The sequence below is a fragment of the Pogoniulus pusillus genome, chromosome 15 (genome assembly GCF_015220805.1).
Source record: "Pogoniulus pusillus isolate bPogPus1 chromosome 15, bPogPus1.pri, whole genome shotgun sequence".
NCBI classification, from domain to species: domain Eukaryota; kingdom Metazoa; phylum Chordata; class Aves; order Piciformes; family Lybiidae; genus Pogoniulus; species Pogoniulus pusillus.
The window spans coordinates 540,534-564,000 of NC_087278.1; the positions used below are offsets into that span (position 1 = coordinate 540,534).

Consider the following 23,467-nt stretch of genomic DNA (forward strand, 5'->3'; position numbering starts at 1 on the left):
TGTCAGCGTGGAATGGATTCTTTTCAGGACCCATTGTTGTTTCCCAGGCAGTAATAGGCTGCAAATAAACACATCAAATGAGTCCCTGAGTGAGGAGGAATGAACCGGAACAGACCTATCAGACAGGGTGCAGTGAGGAGCCTGAGCCGTTCTGGGCACCACTGATTCTCATCCATCCTAATTGTCCTCCTTCGGGCCCTTGGTGTGGAAATCCATCTGCAAATGCCTGAGAGCAGGTGGCTGGAGAGGAGCCGAAAGAGAGGCTGGTGAGAAAGGGAACACTCAAGGGGAACTGCAGCCTGTGAACTCGAAGGAGGACTTCCCCAAGGGAACGGCCTCGGAAGCTGTGGCTGCACACTCCAGAGCCTGAGCCCAGCCAGCAGGAGGCTGGATGCTGACAAAGGGCCTGCTGCAGCTTGGTAGCCTTTAGTGAAGCCACAGGGTGAGGCTCCAGGGGGGGCATCAGGAAGGTGTCATGAAGATACATGCCTGCAGCCCCCCCTGCCCCTCTACAGGAGGTCACAGCGTGGCCTGAAACGGTGCCAGGGGAGGGTCAGGCTGGAGATGAGCAAAAACTTGTTTGCTGCAAGAGTGGTCAGGGACTGGCACAGGCTGCCCAGGGAGGTGGTGGAGTGCCCAGCCCTGGAGGTGTCCGTGGCACCTGGGGCATGGTTTGGTGGCTGTGGTGGGGTTGGGTTGCTGGTTAGCCTGGGGGATCTCAGAGGGCTTTTCCGACCCAAACACTTCTGTGGTTCATCATCCACCTGGCAGCAGGAGGAGTCATGCAGGACAGGGAGAAGCCACAGGAATGCACAGTGACTGCAGAGGCTGCCATGCAGAGCTGTGCTCTGTCCCCAGCCTGCAGAGCAGGAGGGGCTGGGCTCGCTGCCCCTCACGCCTCGAGAACATCGGAGCAGAGGTGGTTTGACATCTGGCTCAGGGGGAGCTGCTAAGTTACAACCAAGCTGTCTTCAGCTGCCTGAGTTAAAACCAAGAAACATTCTCCTTCTTGGGAGAAAAAAGAGTTCTCAGGGTCAGCATCAGCTTAGTGAACACAACAGCTAAAGCAGGGGAGGGGCTGCCCTTGGTGCCCTCTGCAGGCGGCCTGGGCTTTGACAAGGGCTGGTAAAGGGTCTAAGGAAACGTCCTGCAACAGCCTCTGCTGGGCAGGGGAGGAGTTCACAGCCTGCACTGGCATGGAAGGGACCTTCCCAGGGCATCTTGGCCAACCCCCTGCAGTCACAGGGACACCTCCAGCCGGAGCAGGCTGCACAGGGACACAGCCAGGCTGACCTCGGATGTCTCCAGGATGGGGCCTCAACCCCCTCCCTGGGCAGCCTGTGCCAGTCCCTGCCCACCCTCACTGTGCACAACTCCCTCCTCATGCCCAACCTAACTCTGCTCCAGTTGCAAACCACTGCCCTCAGCCTGACCCCACAGCCCCTTCTGAGCCTCCCCAGCCTGCCTGCAGCTCCCTGCAGACACTGAAATGCAGCTCTGAGCTCTGCTGGAGCCTTCTCTTCTCCAGGCTGTGCAGCCACAGCTCCCTCAGCCTCTACCCCACAGCAGAGCTTCTCCAGCCCTTGGAGCATATTTGTGGCCTCCTCTCTTGTTCTGGGGGCCCAAGAGCTGGCCCCAGCCCTGCCGGTGAGGTCTCCCCAGAGCAGAGCAGAAAGGCAGAATCAGTTCTCTTGACCCCAGACAGACATCCCAGTGAGCCCTGCAGACAGACAGACAGACAGGCAGGTGTCCCAGTGAGCCCTGCAGACAGCAGAGGTCTCTCAGGCCAAACCATGTGGCTCTGTAAGCAGCTGAGCTGCAGGCAGCTCTGTCCCTTGCTGCCAATCAGTCACCTGTGCCATGCAGCTGCCATCAGTGCTCCTCTAAGGCCTCCCCAAGTGCTGATGCCCTGCAGCTGATGCCCTGCAGCTGTCCCCCTGGCTGGAAGGAGCCTGGCAGGGGTCACCCCTGGCTGAAATGATGGCTTCACACCAGTGAGATGCTGGCACAGCCCAGGCAGCATCCTTCTGAGAACCAGGGAACCGTGGAGCCTGAGAGAGCCCTTTGGGGTCACGGAGCCCAAGTGCTGACCAAGGGCTCCCAAGCCCAGCACTGCTGCTAAGCCAGCACCACTGACCACAGCCCCCAGCACCACTGAACCACAGCCCCCAGCACCACCTCCAGCCCCCTGGGCAGCCTGCTGCCGTGGGTGCAAGGTTGCCAGCTCCTTTGGGCAGGTGGTCTGGTAAAAGCTTGATGTGGAGGCCATACAGGAGGGCCCAGCTGGAGGGCCCCAGGTGCCAGCACCAATGCCTAATGGAGAGATGATCATCCCTCCTTTTACTTTAGTTCAAACTCTGTTTGCTGCCAGAAGCACTGAGAGCAGTAATAAATATTTTACTGCATGACTCAGGCTGCCTTGAACAAACTGTAATGAATTACAGCTTAATGCTGCAATCCCAGCACTGAGCTGCCACAGGGATGATTAACTGAGTTGCATTTTAATAAGGGGGGGGGAAATCTTCATTGTGGGAAGAAAATGTTGTTCCTTCCTATGGCAGTGGCACAAGAAGGGTACTGCAGCTCCAAATGACTTCTGATAATAGAAGTGCAGAGGAAATGCACTCAGTGGAAGAAGAGCTGGACCACAGCCCCTCCAAAAGCTGTGTCTAGGGCAGTGGCAACCTCCTGAGTACTGCCATAAAGTGAGGGAGCATCAGATCTCCACACTGGGGTCGTGGAAGGACTATTTGCTACCACCTTAGAATCACAGAATGGCTCAGGTTGGAAGGGACCTTAAAGATCCCAGGATCCCAGGGTGTTAGGGGTTGTAAGGGACCTCTGGAGATCAGCTCCAACCCTCCTGCCAGAGCAGGATCATAATCTGGTGCAGGTCACACAGGAACACATCCAGATGGGTCCTGAAATCTCCAGAGAAAGCACTCAGCTGCTCAAGGCCTCACCCAGCCTGGCCTGCAACACCCCCAGCAAGGAGGCAGCCACAGCCTCCCTGGGCAGCCTGGGCCAGGCTCTCACCACCCTCACACTCAACAGCTTCTGCCTCAGCTCCACTCTCAGCCTGCTCTGCCTCAGCTCCAAACCATTGCCCCTTGGCCTGCCTCACACCCCCTCAGCACAGGGCCCTCTGCAGCCTTCCTGCAGGATGCCTTCAGCTCTTGGCAGCAGCTCTGAGGTGCCCTGGAGCCTTCTCCTCTGCAGGCTGCACCCCCCCAGCTCCCTCAGCCTGTGCTCACAGCAGAGCTGCTCCAGCCCTGACAGCATCTTTGTGGCCTCCTCTGGGCTCTCTCCACAGCTCTGTGTCCTCCTGCTGCTGGGGACAGCAGCCCTGGAAGCAGGATTGGAGGTGAGGACTGAGCAGAGCCAAGGGGCACAATGCCCTCTCCTGCCCTCTGCCCACACTGCTCTGGCTGCAGCCAGCACACAGCTGCCTGCTGGGCTGCAGGAGGGCACTGCTGGCTGCTGGGAGCTGCTCAGCACCCAGCACCCCCAAGGCTCTTTGTTCAGAACTGCTCAACCCGAGCACCCCCTGAGACCAAGCACTGCCCCTGAGCAGGTGCTGCAGAGCCTCTGCACGGCACTTCTCTTACCACTCACCCAGCAAGGCAGGCAGGAGGAGGCCTGCACGACCTAATCACGACCCCCACTCTACCGAGACCCTCAGCAGGCCACCTCTGCAGGGCTGGGGCCTGCAGCACCTCCCTGGGCAGGCTGCTCCAGCGCCCGAGCACTCCTGCAGGGAAAACTGCTTTCCCCAGGCCCAGCCTAGGGCTGCCCTGGCGCAGCTGGAGGCTGCTCCCTCTTGCTCTCTCCCCTGCTGCTGCCAGCTTACACCGCCTGATGCTCCCTTCCCCTCCAGCTGCACTGGCTCTCTGCTGGCTATGCCAGACTTAGGAATGTCATTTGCAAGTCACAAAGAGATGAACCCTTCTGGCTCTCTGCACCCTGCTCTTTCTTCCTTCTCTCCTCAGCGCATTGCTCCCTTTTCTACTGCAGCATTGTTCCAGGTTACTTCCTTCCCTTCATGCTCTCCAGGACTTCCAGGGCAAGGAGCTGAACTGGATGTTTGCTCAGCTGCAGTACAACAGTTTAGCTTTAGACAGGGAAGTCATAGCTCTTCCTGAGAGTCCCAAATGCTTTTTAGTCACAAACTTTAATTGCTTCTTGGCACTTGTTGGGCTTAATAAGCTGCATAAGGATAAATTAAAGAGCAGCACTGTCATTTCTAGGTCACTGTGACTCCTGTTCTGAGCAAGGCACTCAGGCAGCTCACAGTGTGCACCTTCATCACGCCCAGGATTCCTGCATCTTCATGCATCTGCTGGATGCTTCCCTGCATGCACACATTTCACCTCAGAACACCTCCCTGCTCACTTTTCCTCCCTCTGTTCTGCCCTGGCAAAGCACTCTTACCATAGTCTCTCCTACAACATTATCAGGCAGGAAATAGAGAGGAGCTCAGGCTGCCCTGCTCACCTGCCAGCCCTTCTGTTCAGCTGCTGCTTCCCTCTTCTGCCCTCCTTCCAGCTCCAGCTCCCCAGTTCTGCTCAGCTGCAGGTTTTATCACACCCTTTACATGGGCTCTGCTTTCCTACCGAGGCAGGAGTCCAACGAGTCATTCCTGCTCTGAGCAGGGAGAGAAGGCAAAGGTGCTGGTGGGTGAGCTCCTGCTGCTGCCAGCACTAACAGAGGAGAAGAATGTGCTCAGACAAGCAGAGAAGATAAAGTGCAGCAGCTCTGTTCAAGGATGAAGTAGCACCAAATGGCTCTGCATCGGCTGGGACAGGAGGGCGTAGAAGCTGCTGGGGATGAAGGAGGGTGGATGGGCAGAGCAACTGAACCTGATGAAAGACATTTTTCCCCAAGACAATCAAGAGGTGTTTCTATTAAAGTCCCTTTTAAGAGCCACTGTGAACTCAGCACTTCACAAGAAGAATTCCTGCAGACTCCTTCCTTCATTCCCAGTCCCCAGTGCAGAGTTGTTATGCCCTTAGGACGGTTAAGCTGCTGAGGCACTCAGTGGGAGCTCACACAGGCTAGGGCAAGCAGCAACGCTGGAGGGAAGCAACCAAAGGCAGTGCAACACTGAAGACAATGCAGTAGCCAGCAGTACAGCAAAGTCTTGGGCAAGGGACAAGAGTGAGCCGTGTGTCACAGGGCAGCCTGCTGGTGCTGCCACACCTGAACTGCAGCCCAGCACTCACACGCAGCATGAAGCACAGCCTGGACTCTGAACCGCCTCCCTCTGACCTGGCCTGTTCGCGCTGAGCTCCCATGCGGCAGCTACAAACTGGGCTGGAAGGAACTTACTCCTTGGGACATCTCTGTCTGTTTCACATGGCACACAGAGACAGAGGAAGCGTGGCTAGCACTGCTTCTGCTGTTCCCATGGTCGTTACACTCTGCTCAGGATGTCCAAGCACAGGACAGGGGGCAGTGGATGCCAGCTGGAGCAGAGGAGGTGCCGGGGGAACAGAAGGGAAAACTCACTGGAGTGCTGGAGCCTGGAGCAGGCTGCCCAGAGGGGCTGTGGAGTCTCCTCCTCTGCAGACTTTCCAGCCCCACCTGGCTGTGTTCCTGTGTGCCCTGCCCTGGGTGCTGCTGCTCTGGCAAGGGGTTGGACTCAGAGATCTCTGGAGGCCCAGTCCAACCCCTGCCAGTCTATGACCTTGCAGCCAAAACGATCATGTCTCAGGCTGCTGTGTATCTGAGGAGGCTTTGCCATCCATGCTCCCTTGCTGCCAGGTGGGGAAGGACTATTTGGGTAGGAAAAAGTGACCAGAATTCTACATCTGGAAAGAGAACTGTGCCAAGCCTGAGCAGACAGAGCCGAAAGGAAGAGATACTCAACCACAGATCTTTCTCAGAAGGCTTTTTTGGAGAGCTTAACCACCTTCAATAATGAAATCATGAACTACTCTTAAAGTAGCAGTGAGAAGCTGAGATTGTTTTTGTGCCCTCAGATACCACAATAAAAGGCAGAGCTGCTTTACTAGCACAAGACACTTCAGCCTGGCTGGGAGCTCAGTAAAAGACATATCTGGAGGGGATTTCTCCAGCTACTGCATCTTGTTCTCTTTACAGAGTGACTAAACTCTCACAAAGTCCTTTCTGGAGAGGAGGAAATTGCTTTATACTGGAGCTGAATCATTTAGCAGGAGTTCTGAATTTTAACAGGCTTTGGACAGAGAAATAAAACCACTTCAGGATTTCACCCATTGTTTGCTCATCTTTCTGAAAGTCTGCCCCAATGAAACTTGTATTTCACACCCCAGCACTGCCTGTAGTGGATGCATCTTGATGGAGAACAGCTACACAGTCTGTGCATATGCCCAAAGTCTGAGCAGCAGCACACATCCTGCAGAGAGGCTCAGAGGGCTCCTGCAGAAGACAGAGATGAGTGTCCTAAAGATGTGAATGTTGGAGTAGCACTGTGAGGATCAGCAGAGTAAGCACAAAGCCTGAGGTCTGCCACATTCTACAGCAGACATTCACACAATGGGCTGGGTTGGAAGGATCCCCAAAGACTATCCAGTGCCAAGCCCCTGCCATGGGCAGGGACACCTCCCACCAGCACAGGTTGCTCAGGGCCTCATCCAGCCTGGCCTTGAACACTTCCAGGGAGGTTGTGGATCACAGAAGCACAGAATGTGATTTAAGATCTGATTCTGTGATCCACAGCCTCCTGTGCCAGTCTCTCCCCACCCTCACTCTCAACAATTTCTTCCTCCTCTCCACTCTCACTCTCCCCAGCTCACAGCCATTGTCCTTCATCCTGGCACTCCCAGCCCTTGTCGGAACTTCCTTCCCAGCTCTCCTGGAGCCCCTTCAGGTACTGGAAGGCTGCTCAGAGGTCTCCCTGGAGCCTTCTCTTCTCCAGGCCTGCATGGTTGCCAGACTTACAGCAGAGTAAACCCTAAGCCAGAGGCCCCACTGCTGGGAATATTGAAGGTCAAGGCTGATGGAGCCCTGAGAAACCTGATCTAATTGGAGGTGTCCCTCACTGCAAGGGGCTCAGGCAAACAGACCTGCAGGGGAGAGGCTTTGTCCTGATGCTTTCCTTTGTGTCCTATAGAAGTGACAGAATTAGCACCAGGAATGCTCAGTGATGGGAGAAATCACAGAATCATGCAATCCAGCAGGCTGGCAGAGAGCTCCAAGCTCAGCCAGCCCAACCCAGCACCCAGCCCCAGCCAAGCAACCAGACCATGGCACTAAGTGCCCCAGCCAGGCTTGGCTTCAACACCTCCAGCCATGGGCACTCCACCACCTCTCTGGGCAGCCCATTCCAATGCCAATCACTCTCCAACGGCAAACCACTCTCAAATGGAGCAGAGCAGAGGCAGTGTGCATCACCCAGAACACAGCCTGAGCTCAGCAGCTTGGCAGGACCTTAGCCAGTGTCTGGCTGCTCCCGTGGGCAGCCAGCAGCTCCCAGGAGCAGCACACTGCATGCTGCTGCACTGCCAGCACAGCCGAACTGAGTCCACCTCCACTCCCACTGTCCAACCAGCCACTGAACCCTGCTGAGGTGTTAACCAAAGAGGCTTTGCTGCTCCAGGGTGAGGTTGATTACTACCTGGGCAAATGAGAACTCAAAGGGATGAGCATACAGTGAGAGCAATAAGCAGGCTCCTGCAAGCGCTAAGCCCACACTAGCACTGCCTGCTCAGGCAGCAGGGCTCAGACTAAGCTTGCCATTTCTAAGCACAGATTGGAGCTGGGAAGCTGAAAGCTGCTGGCTGCTGCTCCTCAGAGACAGGATTCAAGGCTGGATGCCCCAGCACCAGGCACTGACATTTAGAACACTGAGCACCAACTGCAGCAGCGACAACAGCTGCTGAGCTCTGCCTCTGGGGGCCGACCTACAGCTTCTTATGCACTCCTGAAGCCAACCCTCGATGGTTTCATGGACAAAAAGCTGATCTCTCTTTGTTCACCTTCTGAGCAATGAACCCAGTGCAGGTTGTGGCTAATCCCACAGCAGCAGGACAGCATCAGCAAGCACTGTGCCGAGAGGGCCTGAGTGGTGCTCACACAATGGCCCTGGGGAGCTCTGGAATGGATTAGGAACAATGGGGATCATGTAGGGCAGCATTTAGGGGTAACCTTCAGTGTGTCAGAGCAGAGCCAGGAAGACCTTAGGCTCTAACTGCAGCTGTCCTGTCACAGAACAACAGGGGCTGGAAGGGAGCTCAGGAGGCTGAGTCCAACCCCCCCAGCCACCACCACAGCAGGGCACAGAGGAACCCAGGTGGGTCTGGAGTGTCTCCAGAGATGGACTCCACCACCTCTGCGGGCAGCCTGCCCCAGTGCTCCCTCACCCCGGTGCCACAGAAGCTCCTCCTCGTGTTTAGATGGAACTTCTGACGTGCAAATTTGTGCCAGCTGCCCCTTGGCCTGTCCCTGGGCACCACTGAGCTGCAGCAGAGGAGCTGCCATTTCCAGCCCAGCAGACACACTACCAGCCTGGAGAGCAGCAGCAGCCAACATCTGCTGCTGTTAGACTCTTCTGTGGGCCTCAGTCACCACGCAGAGAGGCTGAGGGGAAAGGCAAACCTGGGCAGGAACAGCAGAGCTCGTTCCGAGGCTGCTCACTGCCTCCAAAGGCACCGAAGCCTGCCAGAAGATGCTGCACAGCACAAGCAGCCAGCAGCAGAGAGACAGCAGAGACACAGCCTGGCGTGGGCTCAGAGCAGCACCACTCGGTCAGCACAGGATCACCTCTGTGCTGAGAGACCCTGCCTGGCCTGGGCACTGACCACAGAGACAGCAGAGCTGCTGGGGTGGGCCCGGAGGAGGCCACGGAGACAGTCAGAGGCTGCAGAAGCTCTGCTAAGGCTGGGGGAGTTGGGGCTGTTCAGCCTGGAGAACAGAAGGCTCCAGGGACACCTCAGAGCTGCCTGCCACCACTCCAAGGGGACTAGGAGGAGCTAGGAAGGGACTGTTGAAAAGAGCTTGGAGTGACAGGATGAGGAGCAATGGTTTGAAACTGGAGCAGGGCAGACTTAGGTTGCCCAAGGAGGCTGTGGATGTGCCCTCCCTGCAGGTGTTCAAGGCCAGGCTGGATGAGGCCTTGAGCAACCTGTGCTGGTGGGAGGTGTCCCTGCCCACAGCAGGGGCTGAAGGTCCCTTCCAACCCATTGTGTGACTCTGAACCTTGATTCCAGGAAACTGGAGAGAGCAGGGAGGTGACTACAACAGCAGGCAGCTCTGGAACGCGAGGGGCTTGCCCCCGTCCCTGCTGCCAAGTCCCTTCCTGTGCCCCAGCAGCATGCCCCACTCCCTGCGTCCTGCCCAGGCTGCCTCTCACCACCTCTCTGCCTCCTCTGTTTGCTGAAGGGATGCAGGCAGCTGCTAGGCAATAAAGACTGAGAGTTACCAGCTTCTTTTCTGCTTCCCATGCCTTCAGGATTAGGCTGCACAGAGACAGGTACAGAAACCTATAATTTATGACTCCCACTGCAGCTTAGGCAGCAGACAGCTCCCAAACAGATTAATGTTGTCAGAATCTCAAGTCTGCTCCTGCCCTGCAGCAGAAAAATGAGATAACTCCAGCATTCTGCCGGGAGACGTTTACATGGCCCAGGAGCTGAGCTGCCTTCACACCAGACAGGGATTCTGAGGGGCTCCATTTGAGATGTCATTGTCTAAATCCTCTCCTCGATTTGCAGAGGCACAGCGGAGGCACAGCAAGTAAAGCTCTCCAGTTTCACGCGTCCAGTGAGCTGCAGCCCCAGCCAGGTGCAGCTCAGTGCCCACCACCAGCAGCAGACCCTCCATGCTCGACTAACTCTTGCCTAGGTTTTTTCTTCCCAGTTTATCACTTAAGCCTAAGAGCAAATCCTGGAGAGGATTTGGGTCTCACTTAGCACTTGTGGCAAGAAATGACCCAGGCTCTGCTGTAAACACGATGAGAAATGCAATGTTTGTCTGAGAGAAGAAACTGACCTACAGGTCAGGGCAAAATCGCAGCACGGCTCAGGCTGGCAGGGAGCTCAGAGCTCAGCCCCTCCAGCCTCCTGCCATGCCCAGGGACACCTCTCACCTACACTCAGCTGCTCAAGGCCTCACCCAGCCTGGCCTGCAACACCCCCAGCAAGGAGGCAGCCACAGCCTCCCTGGGCAGCCTGGGCCAGGCTCTCACCACCCTCCTGCTGAACAACTTCTGCCTCAGCTCCACTCTCAGCCTGCTCTGACCCGAGCCACTCAGTGATTACTCTCTGGCACCTCTCACACCAAGTCCAAGTGATGCACTTGAAATCTTTTCCTTCCTTCACGACTTTGTCCTGAAGAATTTCTCTTTTTAACTAATTCTGTCTAAATTCTGTACCTCTGCACTGGCATTTCCCTGGTGCCCTGCTATGGCACACTGGCACTGGAGAGGATGTCCCCCTGGCCATGCCTGGGGTCCTGAAAACAAGAGGGCTTTAATCAGAATTCTGCCTCAAACCTAACTGTGCTTCCTGCAGTTATTTTGGCTTCCCTTGTGCGTTCTCATGCTTGCTGCCAGCACCTGCCTGAAGGAGGTCCAAGGGCACCAATCACTTCTCCTTTGGTAACAGGCAGGAACAAAATGGTTTGTAGCTCTGCAGAGAAGCAGAGGGAAGGAGATGAAGAGTGTGTGTATGAGAAGCTGTAGCTGTCACTCATGAAACAAACCTGTCATTCTGCACACGAGAGAAACCAGCTCCACTGCACACAGCAACCCTGACAGCTTGGGAGCTGCAGCCCCAGCAGAAGTCATTTCCCTGTTGCTCAAGGATGAAATACTCCTGGGACCCCTGCAACATCAGCATCTCCTCTAACATGCCTGAAGGCCTCTCCTGAGTGGTTTCAAACCACAAAGCTCTTCCCAAAGCTCTCAAACTGAAGCACATTTTCATGGCTTCAGTAGAACAGCTCTGGCTGCCAGGCACTCTGCTACTGCTGGCCTGGGGTGCTGCTCAAAACTGGGATGTGCCTTCCTCAAACCTGGCCTTAAGGGATTCAGATTTGGAGTCTATGGAGGAAAGGAATTGGGAATTCTTTGAACTTCTTGCAGTGAAATCTGGGGGTCCCAGAAGGAGCTTATGTGGAACTCCAGATTCTTCAGGCAATGTGGTTTAAACCAAGCTCCCAGCAGAGCAACATCCACCAGGCTGCCCAGCCAGCTGTAAGGCACAGGCTCAGCTGCAGCAGTAGGCTGTCAGAGCCATCATTCAGCATCGCTGTGCTGTTTTCTTCCCTTGCTGTCCTGCTCATGCTCTGCACTCCCCTTGGCAACGCTTTTCCAGCAGGCAGCTTGCCTCTCCTGCCCGAGCCTGCCCACTCAGCATGCCACTGCCTGGTGTCACTGCTGACCTCCCCTCCCTGATTATCCTGCATTAAACTGCTGCCAAGTGCCAGCCAGGGCCCGCAGCTCCTCTGGTCCAGCCGTGCCCAGCTGCCAGCAGACACAGAGCAGGTGACCTTGATGTGCACTGAGCTGTGCCCAGCTCTGCTCCCCACTGCTTCGTGCCACTCACTTCCCTTCGTCTATCCTCAGAGGCCACAGCCCTTGGGGTGGGTATTGCTCTCCAGCACAGACCAAAGGCACCTGGACAGCAGACTGACACAAACCCTGGCCTGCTCTCCGCTGGAGCAGCAGAGGTGCAGACCTGCCACGCTCACACAGCACCCGGGACTGGGCCAGCCTCAGCCTGCAGCCCCAGGGATGCACTGAGCACCAGGCAGCGGCGCCGCCACAGGGCAGCACTCGGCCTGCCTGCTGACAGCACCCACCAGGTGCCCATCAGTGTGTGTCTGCAGCACAGGGCTGCAGCAGCCAGCAGTGCCTCCTAACAGCACAGAGCCACAGAATTCTTCAGGCTGGGGAAGCCCTCCCAGATCAGCAACCCACACCATGGTGCCCTAGATGCCATGGCCACACCTTTCTGGAACACCTCCAGGGATGGGGACTCCACCACCTCCCTGGGCAGCCGGTGCCAGTGTCTGACCACTCTTGCAGCAAAGACATTTTCCCTCATCTCCAACCTGTCTCTCCCCTGGCACAAGTTCAGGCCACTTCTTCTCCTCCTATCACCTGAGACCAGGGAGAAGAGGCCAGCCCCCACCTGCCTGCAGCGTCCTTTCAGGGAGCTGCAGAGAGCAGTGAGCTCTCCCCTCAGCCTCCTCCTCTCCAGGCAAAACAGCCCCAGGTCCCTCAGGCAGTTCTTGTTCGAAACCAGAGCAGGGCAGATTGACACTGGACACTAGGAAGAAGTTCTTTACTAGGTGGGTGGTGAAACACGGCACAGGTTGCCCAGGAAGCTGTGGATGCTTCTTCCTTGGAAGTGCTTAAGAGCTGTCTGGATCAGGCTTCAAGCCACCAGGTCTGGTAAGGGGCATGTCCATGGCAGAAGGCTTGGAGCTAGGTGATGCTGAAGGTCCCTTCCAACCCAAAGCTTCTGTAATTCCACACCTGGTTGTTCAGGAGCTCTGTCTCTCTGGCACAAGCCATCTCTTCTCACCTGGGCAGTAAGTATTCACTCTGTACCCTCCTATGCAGGTCACTCCCTGTGATGGTGAAGCACTTTGTTCCTACTCCTGCTCTGAACCAAGTGCAGAAGGATCCCACAGCTTCCCAGCTCTTCATGGCTGCCTCATCCAACAGGCTCCAGATCCCTTTCTGCTGGGACCAGCAACACCTGTGCAGGCAGCAGGCAGATGGCAGTTCCAGGATGTCCTTGCTGCTGTCACTGCACTTCTGCAGCAGCCCCCAGTTAAGGGATCCAAGTGATGCTCCACTCAGCATCAGGGAATTGCTTTGCTTGGAAAAGACCTCTAAGACCATCAAGTCCAACCATCACCCTAAGCCCATCACAGCCATAAAAGGAGGCAGTAGTGCAGCATTCCTCTGAGCCCTGCCCTCCACGTGCCTGGTCCAGCATCCATGCCTGCTGTGCTGCAAATGCAGGGGAATGGATGCCTGAGGAAGCTCTCCAAGGCCTAGTGGTTGGCTTACTGAGAATCCTTCCCACAAACACTCAGCAGAGGAACATTTCATATCCATCCAACAATCTCTGATATGAAAATGAGCTCATTAGAATTCAACTCAGGCCACAGGAATGCCAAAGTGATGTCCTGACAGAGCATGCAGGGCAGAGCCTTTGCAGATTCAGCTTTCCCCACGAGATGTTCACACTCCTCAGTGCAGACACCTCCAGTGCAGCTCAGGCTGCAGACACCTTTGCTAATGCAGCCTGACAGCGCCAGCATCATTTATGTTACTGGAGCCATTAGCTAAGCAAAACAGGAACTGCAAACACGTTGGGAGGGGGTTCCACTCCGATTAATTTCCTTAGTACTTTCATCAGTGAGGTTTCAGAGCTCTCACCTGTTTCCAGTGACTAAAAATACTTCATTTAACACTTCCATGCTTTGAATTGCAGAATCTTGCACTCCATTGCTGATGCACTGTGGTAGGAGGAAAACATTCTCAGCCTGTCTGTTTTACCCCTGAAGTATCCTGAGGCACAGCCTAGCAGAGGGGCTCATAGGTGACCGTGGAAGTCACCAACCATAGAGTGAGTTGGGTTGGCAGGGACCATAAAGCTTATCCTGTTCCAATCTCCTGCCATGGGCATGGACAGCTCCCACCGGCACAGGTTGCTCAGGGCCTCACCCAGCCTGCCCTGGAACAGCTCCGGGGAGGTTGTGGAGCACAGAAGCACAGAACATGATTAAGGATGTGACCAAAGATCCCATTCTGTGCTTCTGTGCTCCACAACCTCCCTGGGCAACCTGTGCCAGTGTCTGCCCACCCTCACGCTGAAGAATTTCTCCCTCCTCTCCAGTCTAACTCTACCCTTTCCAACTTGTTCCTTTCAGGAGGCAAACCCCAGAACACATCAGCTCTCCAAACTGAGGGCTTCTCTGAGATCTCAGCCGAAATAACAGTCTATAAGCAAAGCTCTTTGCAGAAAGACACTTTCAGGTTTTCCAGCTGGGATGCATTAATATTTCAGTCAAGCCTTTGCTAGTATTTAGTGCAGCATCTCTAATGCAGCCTTTGAAAAGTTGCCTGCCTCTCTTAGGACCAGCACCATCCCTGTAATTTTGAGACGTGGTAGGAGCAGGGTAACTGCAGTAATTATAGGCCAATTTTCTTAATTAATGCAGTCTGCAAAATACTCAGACGAGCAGTGGCAAAACCCAAAATGATTAGGATTGATTCCTACCAAAATGAATTCATACAGGAGAGAGGCTCCAACAACAGCAGAAGGCTCTTCCCTGACCTCACTATTGGGATTTACAGTAAAAGCATTCACAGAACCCAGCAGGCTGGCAGAGAGCTCCAAGCTCACCCAGCCCAACCCAGCACCCTGCCCTGCCCAACCAACCAGACCATGGCACTAAGTGCCCCAGCCAGCCTTGGCTTCAACACCTCAAAGGCATGAGCACTCCACCTCCCTGAGCAGCCCTTTCCAATGCCAATCACTCTCTCTGCCAACAACTTTCTCCTCACATCCAGCCTAGACCTGCCCTGGCACAGCTTCAGGCTCTGTCCCCTTCTTCTGTTGCTGGCTGCCTGGCAGCAGAGCCCAACCCCACCTGGCTACAGCCTCCCTGCAGGCAGCTGCAGGCAGCAATGAGCTCTGCCCTGAGCCTCCTCTGCTGCAGGCTGCACCCCCCCAGCTCCCTCAGCCTCTCCTCACAGGGCTGTGCTCCAGGCCCCTCCCCAGCCTTGCTGCCCTTCTCTCAACACCTTCCAGCACCAGATCACATTCTGTACTTCTGTGCTCCACAACCTCCCCAGAGGTGTTCAGAGTCAGGCTGGATGAGGCCTTGAGCAACCTGTTCTAGTGGGAGGTGTCCCTGCCTATGGCAGGGGGTTGGAGCTGGATGATCCTTGAGGTCCCTTCCAAGCTACACCATTCTCTACACAGACCTTGGGTGGGCTGCTCCCAGTCGCTCCCTGGCGCCAGCGCCGAGCAGCCCTCACTGCTGCAGTGCTCACTGACTGCAGTGCACTGCACAGCCCGAGGTGAGCAGAGGGCCTTGGTGGTGCATTAACAACAACAGAACACTCCCAGGTAGTGAGCTTTGAGATTTCCCAGGCTGTCAAATCGTCCTGACAGCACTCATGCCCAGTTACCCTGGCATGGTTGGCGAGCGCCAAAAGCAGAAGGCAGGACAGGCCACTTAGCCCAGCCCCAGCCCAGCATTTCTCCAGGATTAGCACACCTCACACCAAATAAAACCTAAAAGTTGCATTGTTCTGTCTGTGCTGGCTCAGAGGCTCCTACAGACCACCCAGCTGAGGATTTATTTCCTGGAGCACCAATCTTGCAGCTCATGGCCACACCTCACCACAGGTACTTCACGTTTTGCAGCACCTCACTTCACCCAGGAGATTTGTTTCTGTCACTTGGAACCTCAAAACACTGAACAGAAAAGCTCATCCTAGTCATAGCATGGGGGGGGGGGCTGGAACTAGATGATCATCCTGGAGAAGAGAAGGCTCAGGGCAGACCTCATGGCTCTCTATAGCTACCCGAAGGGAGGTTGTGGCCAGGTGGGGTTGGGCTCTGCTGCCAGGCAACCAGAGACAGAACAAGGAGACACAGCCTCAACCCCAGGGCAGGGTCAGCCTGGATGTGAGGAGGAAGCTGTTGCCAGAGAGAGTGATTGGCTCCGGAATGGGCTGCCCAGGGAAGTGGTGGAGTGCCCAATCCTGGCGATGTTCAGGAGGAGGCTGCAGGAGGCACTTCGTGCCTGAAGCTGTTAATTAGAAGGGTTGGGTGATAGGTTGGACTCGATGATCCTGGAGGTCTTTTCCAACTTGTTTGATTCTATCATTCTGTGATCTTTGAGGTCCCTTCCAGCCTAAACCATCCTACGGAAAACTCAGGCTGGATGAGGCCCTGAGTAGCCTGCTCCAGTGGGAAGGGTCTTTGCCCATGGCAGGGGGGTTGGAACTGGATGATGTTTGAGGTCCCTTCCAGCCCAAGCCATTCTATGAATGAACCTTTCAGCACTATGCAATACTTGCTCCCTGAACCTGCCATCCCAGTACCAGACAACCTGGACAGGAGGGACAGGACAGCTCAGCTCCATCACCACCCTGAGAACCTCCCCTTACAGCTGTGGCTTTCTCATCAGGCCCCTTCCTCTTGCTGAAGGTGAGCCTCTTACACAAGAGGATCAACAACATGACAATGTTGTCTTCTCAAATAGAAGGTATAGAATAAACAAACATCCCCCAAAATATATACCCAGAGACACTGAAGCCTGAAAGCTTCTTCTGTTCATATTCCAAGCAGTGCATTCCCTAAGGTGCAGGCTTCAGGAGCGCACAAAGACTGCAATGGCAGCAACAGCAGCTGAAGTTGTGCTTCTGTGTAGATGCAGTGGGTGCTCAGCTAAGATATTATTGAGATGACTTGGAGATTATTCATTAGCAACAACAAGCTACAATAAAACAGGAGAAAAGGACCAATTAATCATCTTTAAGGGTGATGACAAAAGCACAACAGTAGCTCTTCCTCTGTTTGATGTTTGTCATCAATAACATGCAGTCAGCTCCTCACACTTGCCTGGATGTGCTTCTCAGCAGCGGGATCAATGCAAGCAGAATGAACAACTCCTTGGATGAAGTTGCTTAAAGCCTTCCTGCCAAGCTCATTTCCCACACTCAGCTCAAATCCAACCATTCCCCCCATTTCCAAAGTGAGAGGGGATCATACAGGGCATAACACAGAACTGTTTGGGCTGGAAAAGCCCCCTGAGATCTCTTCCAACTTGAACAATTCTATGATCCTATGTAAGAAGCTTCCAGCTGATTTTGTCATGTTTTGCTCATTGGGTGCTGCCTCAGGAGGATCAGAGATACGGAGGAACATTTTCATCACCATCTCTCCTCTCACTCTACCACTGCCAGTGTCTATTTGTTAGAGTCTCTTATACCTGCATTTTCTTCCCTGATCAAGGTGGTAAGCTTCCAAAGGTAGAGATGCAGAGGAACACAGCTGAATTGCTGCACACCCTGCAGCAAAGGGACCCTCCAAGTACACCCAGGCTCTGCTTGGCAGAGCTGACTAGGAAATGGAGCCCCCAGATTTTGTTTCAGGATCAGGATACTGTAAACTCAGTGTACATTTAGTGGCTACCAGTGTCAGGAGTTGTTCTGCACCTCCTGTGTATAGCTGGCAGCTGTACAAGCCGACACGCAGGCTCTGAGTAGCACACAAAAAAGATGCTGCTGGCAGGGCCTAGGCAGTGTATGGGTTTGGAATCCTGCATCAGTTAGGAGGAGAGCTAAGAGAAGATCTGCAAAGAGCCTGAGACACCTGATGGGAGTTGAGCTGCAATCCTTCTGGCATGCTAACTCGTGACAGTCAGCTCAGAGGAGAGGAGTGCTGAAGGCTCCTCTGCTAGGCCATCAGCGTCTGAGAGCAGCCATTCCCCCCCAGACACTGCCCTCTGCCATCCCAGAGCCTGCCAGAAACAGAGCTCAAGGTCTTTTTTGCATGAGTTATTGCAGTTCCTCCCCAGTAAACTGTGAAATGACTTGTCAAGATTTGAGAGCCCTTGGAAGGTGGCAGAAGAGAGCTGCACTAACCCAGCTTGCTTCTCCCTAGCAAAACCAAGGCACCCCAGGAGCGCACAACAGCCAGCCAGGTGCTGATCCTCCTGCAGAGCTCTGCTGCAGTTTCTGCTTCCCAAAGCCCACAGTAGCTGCTTCCCTTGTCATGAGGCCAGCATCTCTTCCAGGCCAAACTGTGACGTTACTGTGACAGTGGTTTCCTGGGGCACACTGTGTCCAGCAAGCTGAGGGAGATTCTTCTCCCTCTCTGCTCTGCCCTGGTGAGGCCACATCGGGAGTAGTGTGCCCAGTTCTGGGCTCCCCAGTTCCAGAGAGATGGGGATATACTGGAAAAGAGTCCAATGGAGGCTAGCAGGATGCTGGAGGGACTGGAACCTCTGTGTAATGAGGAAGGGCTGAGAGCCTGGAGAGTAGAAGGCTAAGAGGGGAGCTGAGCAATGGTTACAGACACCTTAGAGGTGGGCATCAGGAGCAAGGGGCCAGGCTCTGTGCAGTGCTGTGCTAGCACAAGGAACGAGGGGCACAAACTGGAACTCAGGAGGTTCCACCTCAACATTCTGCACTTGAAGGCCTTCATTTGCACCGAGAGGCTGATGCTACCATTAAGGCCTCCCTTTGCTCCCCAGTGAGCCCCCCAGCACTTTGCTTTTCTCAGCAATTAGGCACTGCAGTCACTGCTGCTCTCATCTCTAAATGTTAGGGTGCGCTGCAAGGGAGAACAGAACCACCACAGCCTGAGAATTAACTTGATTTGCATTAATTCATCTGTCTAATTCAGAGGGAGAAATGCTCTTTATTATCTTCTTCACCTAGAAAAACACTGCCTCATTAATTTTAAGCACATCAATCTGCAACTGCTGTCCGTGTCAGCCAGAATAACGCCTGACATTAGAGGGAGCACAGTGAACTGCAAGGAGAATAGGAGGAACCATTCCTCACTGCCAGAGGGACTCAGGCTCACGTGTGTGAGCACACAGGGGTGCTGGGGAGCCTCCGCAGAGCACAGACCCTCACAGCAGCTGCGAGAGAAAGAGCCACGGAATAGCAGAATCACCAGGGCTGGAGAAGCCCTCTGAGGTCACCCAGTCCCACATCAGCCCAGCACCTCCATGGCCACCAAACCAGGGCCCCAGGTGCCATGCCCACACCTTTCCAGAACACCTCCAGGCATGGGCACTCCAGCACCTCCCTGGGCACCCTGTGCCAGTCCCTGACCACTCTCGCAGCAAAGACATTTTCCTCCTCTCCAACCTAACCCTTCCCTGGCAGAACTTCAGGCCATGTCCTCTCCTCCTGTCACCTGCTACCAGGGAGTCTTCAAACAAGGGAAGGAGGACACTGCTTCCATTTCTACCTCTTTGCAGGCTATCTGCTCAGAGCCTTTTGCTGTCTTTCCCTCAAGCTTTCCAGACTAAAGGCAAAGGGAGAAGATTGATACCCAAAGTTACTTTGTGGTTGTAAAGGGAAGATGCTGTGCTCGAAAAAGAGGCAAAGAATTGCATGTCCCTGACCACCTCAGCACCCCCAGCCTGAAAGGCCAAGCACTCCCCTCCCTGGGGTGAATACACTCTGGACTAATAATTACTTTACCCAATTACCCCTGCTCAAAGCAACAGTGCAATTAGTAAAGCTGGGCCGGAGTGCTGGAACAACCTCTGGCACAAGCCTTGCTCACAGCAGGCAATGTGAGGCTTTCAGAGGCTCAAGTGAGCTGAATGAGTCCAGCTCCATTCCTGCTCCTCAGCCCCGGATGAGCTCTTCAACGGAACCACACAGCCAGCAGCACAGCTGGAGGGCAAGGCCAGGCAAGATCAGCATCCTCTCTAAAGACTCCTTGGCTTCCCCTCACCCAGTCCTGCTGCTCAGGGCTTGGTTTCAAACCGAGGCTGAACCTCCCTGTGGCAGATACAGTAACTGTGTCCCGGGAGGACAGAATTGTTTGGGTTAAAAAAGACCTCTAAGACCATCGAGTCCACCCCAGGCCTGACCACTCTTGCAGCAAAGACTTCTTTCTGAATCAAACTGTTAGCAAGGCTCAGGGTGAGAGCTGCTGAAAGAAGTCAGAAGGTGTGGCAGAGTACTGGGACAAGAGCTTTGGAGATGCCTGAAATGGGAACTGTGTTGGGAGGGACCTTAAAGCTCATTTGGTCTCAGTCCCCTGCATGGGCAGGGACACCTCCCACCAGCACAGGTTGCTCAAGGTTTATCCAGCCTGGCCTTCAACACCTCCAGGGAGGAAGCATCCAAGCCTGTGTCAGTGCCTGCCCACCCTCACCGTGAAGAATTTCTTCCTCATCCCCAGTCTCAATCTGCCCTCTTCCAGCCTGATGCCTTTAGGGATGTAGCGAGGCAGGAGGAGGGAGGCCTCTCCACGCAGCCTGATCTCTCTGCTGCTCAAACATGCTAATTTGCAGCTTCCTTAAAATGCAAGAACTAATTGGATGAATTATGCCATTGCAACAACAAAGCCAGGGATGGGTAATTACTCCATGGTGTGTGTGGTGGCTGTCAGATAACTCTAACGCCTCTCTTGTGCAATGTGATGAAACCATGTGCTGCAGAGAACAACCTCGCATCAGTGCTCTGATGCTGCTAACTTCAGCCAGGCCACTACTCATCACACACCTTAGGGACCATCACTCCTCCTTGGCAAGACAGCCCAGAGCTGGCAGAAGAATCATGGAATCAACCAGGTTGGAAGAGAGCTCCAAGCTCAGCCAGCCCAACCCAGCACCCAGCCCCGGCCAAGCAACCAGACCATGGCACTAAGTGCCCCAGCCAGCCTTGGCTTCAACATCTCCAGCCATGGGCACTCCACCACCTCCCTGGGCAGCCCATTCCAATGCCAATCACTCTCTCTGACAACAACTTCCTCCTAACATCCAGCCTAGACCTGCCCTGGCACAGCTTAAGGCTGTGTCCCCTTCTTCTGTCCCTGGCTGCCTGGCAGCAGAGCCCAACCCCACCTGGCTACAGCCTCCCTGCAGGGAGCTGCAGACAGCAATGAGCTCTGCCCTGAGCCTCCTCTGCTGCAGGCTGCACCCCCCCAGCTCCCTCAGCCTCTCCTCACAGGGCTGTGCTCCAGGCCCCTCCCCAGCCTTGCTGCCCTTCTCCAAACACCTTCCAGCACCTCAACAGCTCTCTGCAATGGAGGAGCCCAGGACTGGACACAGCACTGCAGGGGTGGCCTGAGCAGTGCTGAGCACAGGGGCACAAGAACCTCCCTTGGTCTGCTGCCCACATTGCTCCTGAGCCAGCCCAGGATGCCATTGGCTCTGCTGCCCACCTGGGCACTGCTGCCTCCTCTGCAGCTCCTCTCTGCCACCACCCCCAGCTCCCTCTCTGCCTGGCTGCTCTCAGCCACTCTGGCCCCAGCCTGTAGTGCTGCTTGGGGTTGTTGTGGCCAAAGTGCAGAACCCTGCACTTGGCCTTGTTCAGTCTCATCCCATTGGCCTCTGCCCACCCATGCAGCCTGGCCAGGTCCCTCTGCAGGAGGTAACTGCTGGCATGCAGAGCTGTGACTGACAACTTCGCTGCTTCTGCACACTCCTCAGTGCTGATCCCTGTAGCGAGCCCCAGCGATGTGCTGCTGCTGACTCTCCCAGGTGCAGGGGGATTCACAGGAAAGGGAACACTTAGCTCTGCTGCTGTTAGAAACCGCTTTACCCAACTGCAAACCACAACCATTTCACAGCACGAGTGGATCTTCGAGGTAGGCTACAGCACAGGCAACCCTCGGCAGGAAGATTCCTCACTGCGTGCTCCTGCAATGAAGCCTTCAGTTGCATCAGGCCCCCGCACCTCGCATCCCAGCGGCTGTGGGGTCACCTAGCGGCGGCCAGGCACGCTTAGGGGTGAAGCCGATGCTAACCAGCAGCAATCCACTCTTCTTCCAGCGGACTGTCCTCTCCCTCGCACAGCAAACCCTCCCCGTGCAAGACTGATTTCAACACAAAGAGCATCCGGCGAGCCTGGGCGGCGCGGGGGGGTCCCTGCTGGCTGCGGGGAGGTTGGAAGGGGCCTCAGAGCGCCTCTGCTCCGAGCTCCTGCCATGCCCAGGGACACCTCTCAGCTGCTCCAGGCCTCACCCAGCCTGGCCTGCAGCACCCCCAGCAAGGAGGCAGCCACAGCCTCCCTGGGCAGCCTGGGCCAGGCTCTCACCACCCTCACGCTCAACAACTCCTTCCTCAGCTCCAAACTGTCCTTACAGAACGGCACCAGAGAAGGGAAGGATCTTTGCCACCTACAGTGCTGCCCCAGCATGGGAAGGCACAAGAAGCTGCAAGTCCAAAGCAGCAAACGTAATGACATACCTCAGAATGCCGCTGGGATCCGCGGGAGCTCTTCCCACCGCTGCTGGAGATTGCTCTTCCCTCCTCACCTTCTCTTCTCTACCCTAAGTTAGAATCCTGGAGCTGCTTCGGTTGGAGAAGCCCTCCCGGAGGAGAAGAAGCTGCTCCTGGTGCCCCACCTAAGCCTCCCCTGCTGCGGCGTGAGGCCTTCTGCCCTCCCCTACCGCCTCGTTCCTCGGCACCAGAGCCCAGCCCCACCTGGCCGCAGCCGCACCTGGCCCCAGCCCCTGCCGGGCAGCTGCCGAGCGCCATGAGGTCGGCGTCAGAGCAGCGCCCAGGCCCCGAGCCCCGCGGGGCACTCACCCGGTGCCAACCCACAGCCCGCGGCTCTGCCCCGCCGGGAAACCACCTCCGGGGCTGGCACGGGAACTCCCGGGCAGCGCCCCCCGAGCGCCTCACCGCAGGCAATACCCCCCCGAGCGCCTCACCGCAGGCAATACCCCCCCGAGCGCCTCACCGCAGGCAGTGCCCCCCGAGCGCCTCACCGCAGGCAGTGCCCCCCGAGCGCCTCACCGCAGGCAATACCCCCCCCGAGCGCCTCACCGCAGGCAGCGCCCCCCCGAGCGCCTCACCGCAGGCAATACCCCCCCGAGCGCCTCACCGCAGGCAGTGCCCCCCGAGCGCCTCACCGCAGGCAATACCCCCCCCGAGCGCCTCACCGCAGGCAGCGCCCCCCCCGAGCGCCTCACCGCAGGCAATACCCCCCCCGAGCGCCTCACCGCAGGCAGTGCCCCCCGAGCGCCTCACCGCAGGCAGTGCCCCCCGAGCGCCTCACCGCAGGCAGTGCCCCCCGAGCGCCTCACCGCAGGCAGTGCCCCCGAGCGCCTCACCGCAGGCAATACCCCCCCGAGCGCCTCACCGCAGGCAGTGCCCCCCGAGCGCCTCACCGCAGGCAGTGCCCCCCGAGCGCCTCACCGCAGGCAGCGCCCCCGAGCGCCTCACCGCAGGCAATACCCCCCCGAGCGCCTCACCGCAGGCAATACCCCCCCGAGCGCCTCACCGCAGGCAGCGCCCCCGAGCGCCTCACCGCAGGCAGTGCCCCCGAGCGCCTCACCGCAGGCAATACCCCCCCCGAGCGCCTCACTGCAGGCAATACCCCCCCCCGAGCGCCTCACCGCAGGCAGTGCCCCCCGAGCGCCTCACCGCAGGCAGTGCCCCCGAGCGCCTCACCGCAGGCAGTGCCCCCCGAGCGCCTCACCGCAGGCAGTGCCCCCCCGAGCGCCTCACTGCAGGCAGTGCCCCCGAGCGCCTCACTGCAGGCAGTGCCCCCGAGCGCCTCACTGCAGGCAATACCCCCCCGAGCGCCTCACCGCAGGCAATACCCCCCCGAGCGCCTCACCGCAGGCAATACCCCCCCGAGCGCCTCACTGCAGGCAGTGCCCCCGAGCGCCTCACTGCAGGCAATACCCCCCCGTGCCGTGCGTCCTGGCGCTGCGGGCAGCAGCGAGCTGGGGCCGGGGCCGGCAGCCGGAGCAAGGGGCTGGGACGGATGTTTGTTTTGAGCGGGGAAGCTTCTTTTGGTGATTCT

The 23,467-nt window shown here is 56.4% G+C and overlaps 1 protein-coding gene across 1 annotated transcript in view; it reads right to left on the minus strand.

The window, feature by feature from the left end:
- MGAT4C (MGAT4 family member C) overlaps positions 1-22,099 on the minus strand; it is a 103,518-nt gene extending 81,419 nt beyond the window's left edge. The window contains exons 1-2 of the mRNA XM_064154869.1: positions 21,901-22,099; positions 116-240 (exon numbers count right to left, since the gene is read on the minus strand). The gene's annotated coding sequence lies outside the window, so the exon portion shown is untranslated. The remainder of the gene's footprint in view (positions 1-115; positions 241-21,900) is intronic.
- Positions 22,100-23,467: the final 1,368 nt, after the last annotated feature.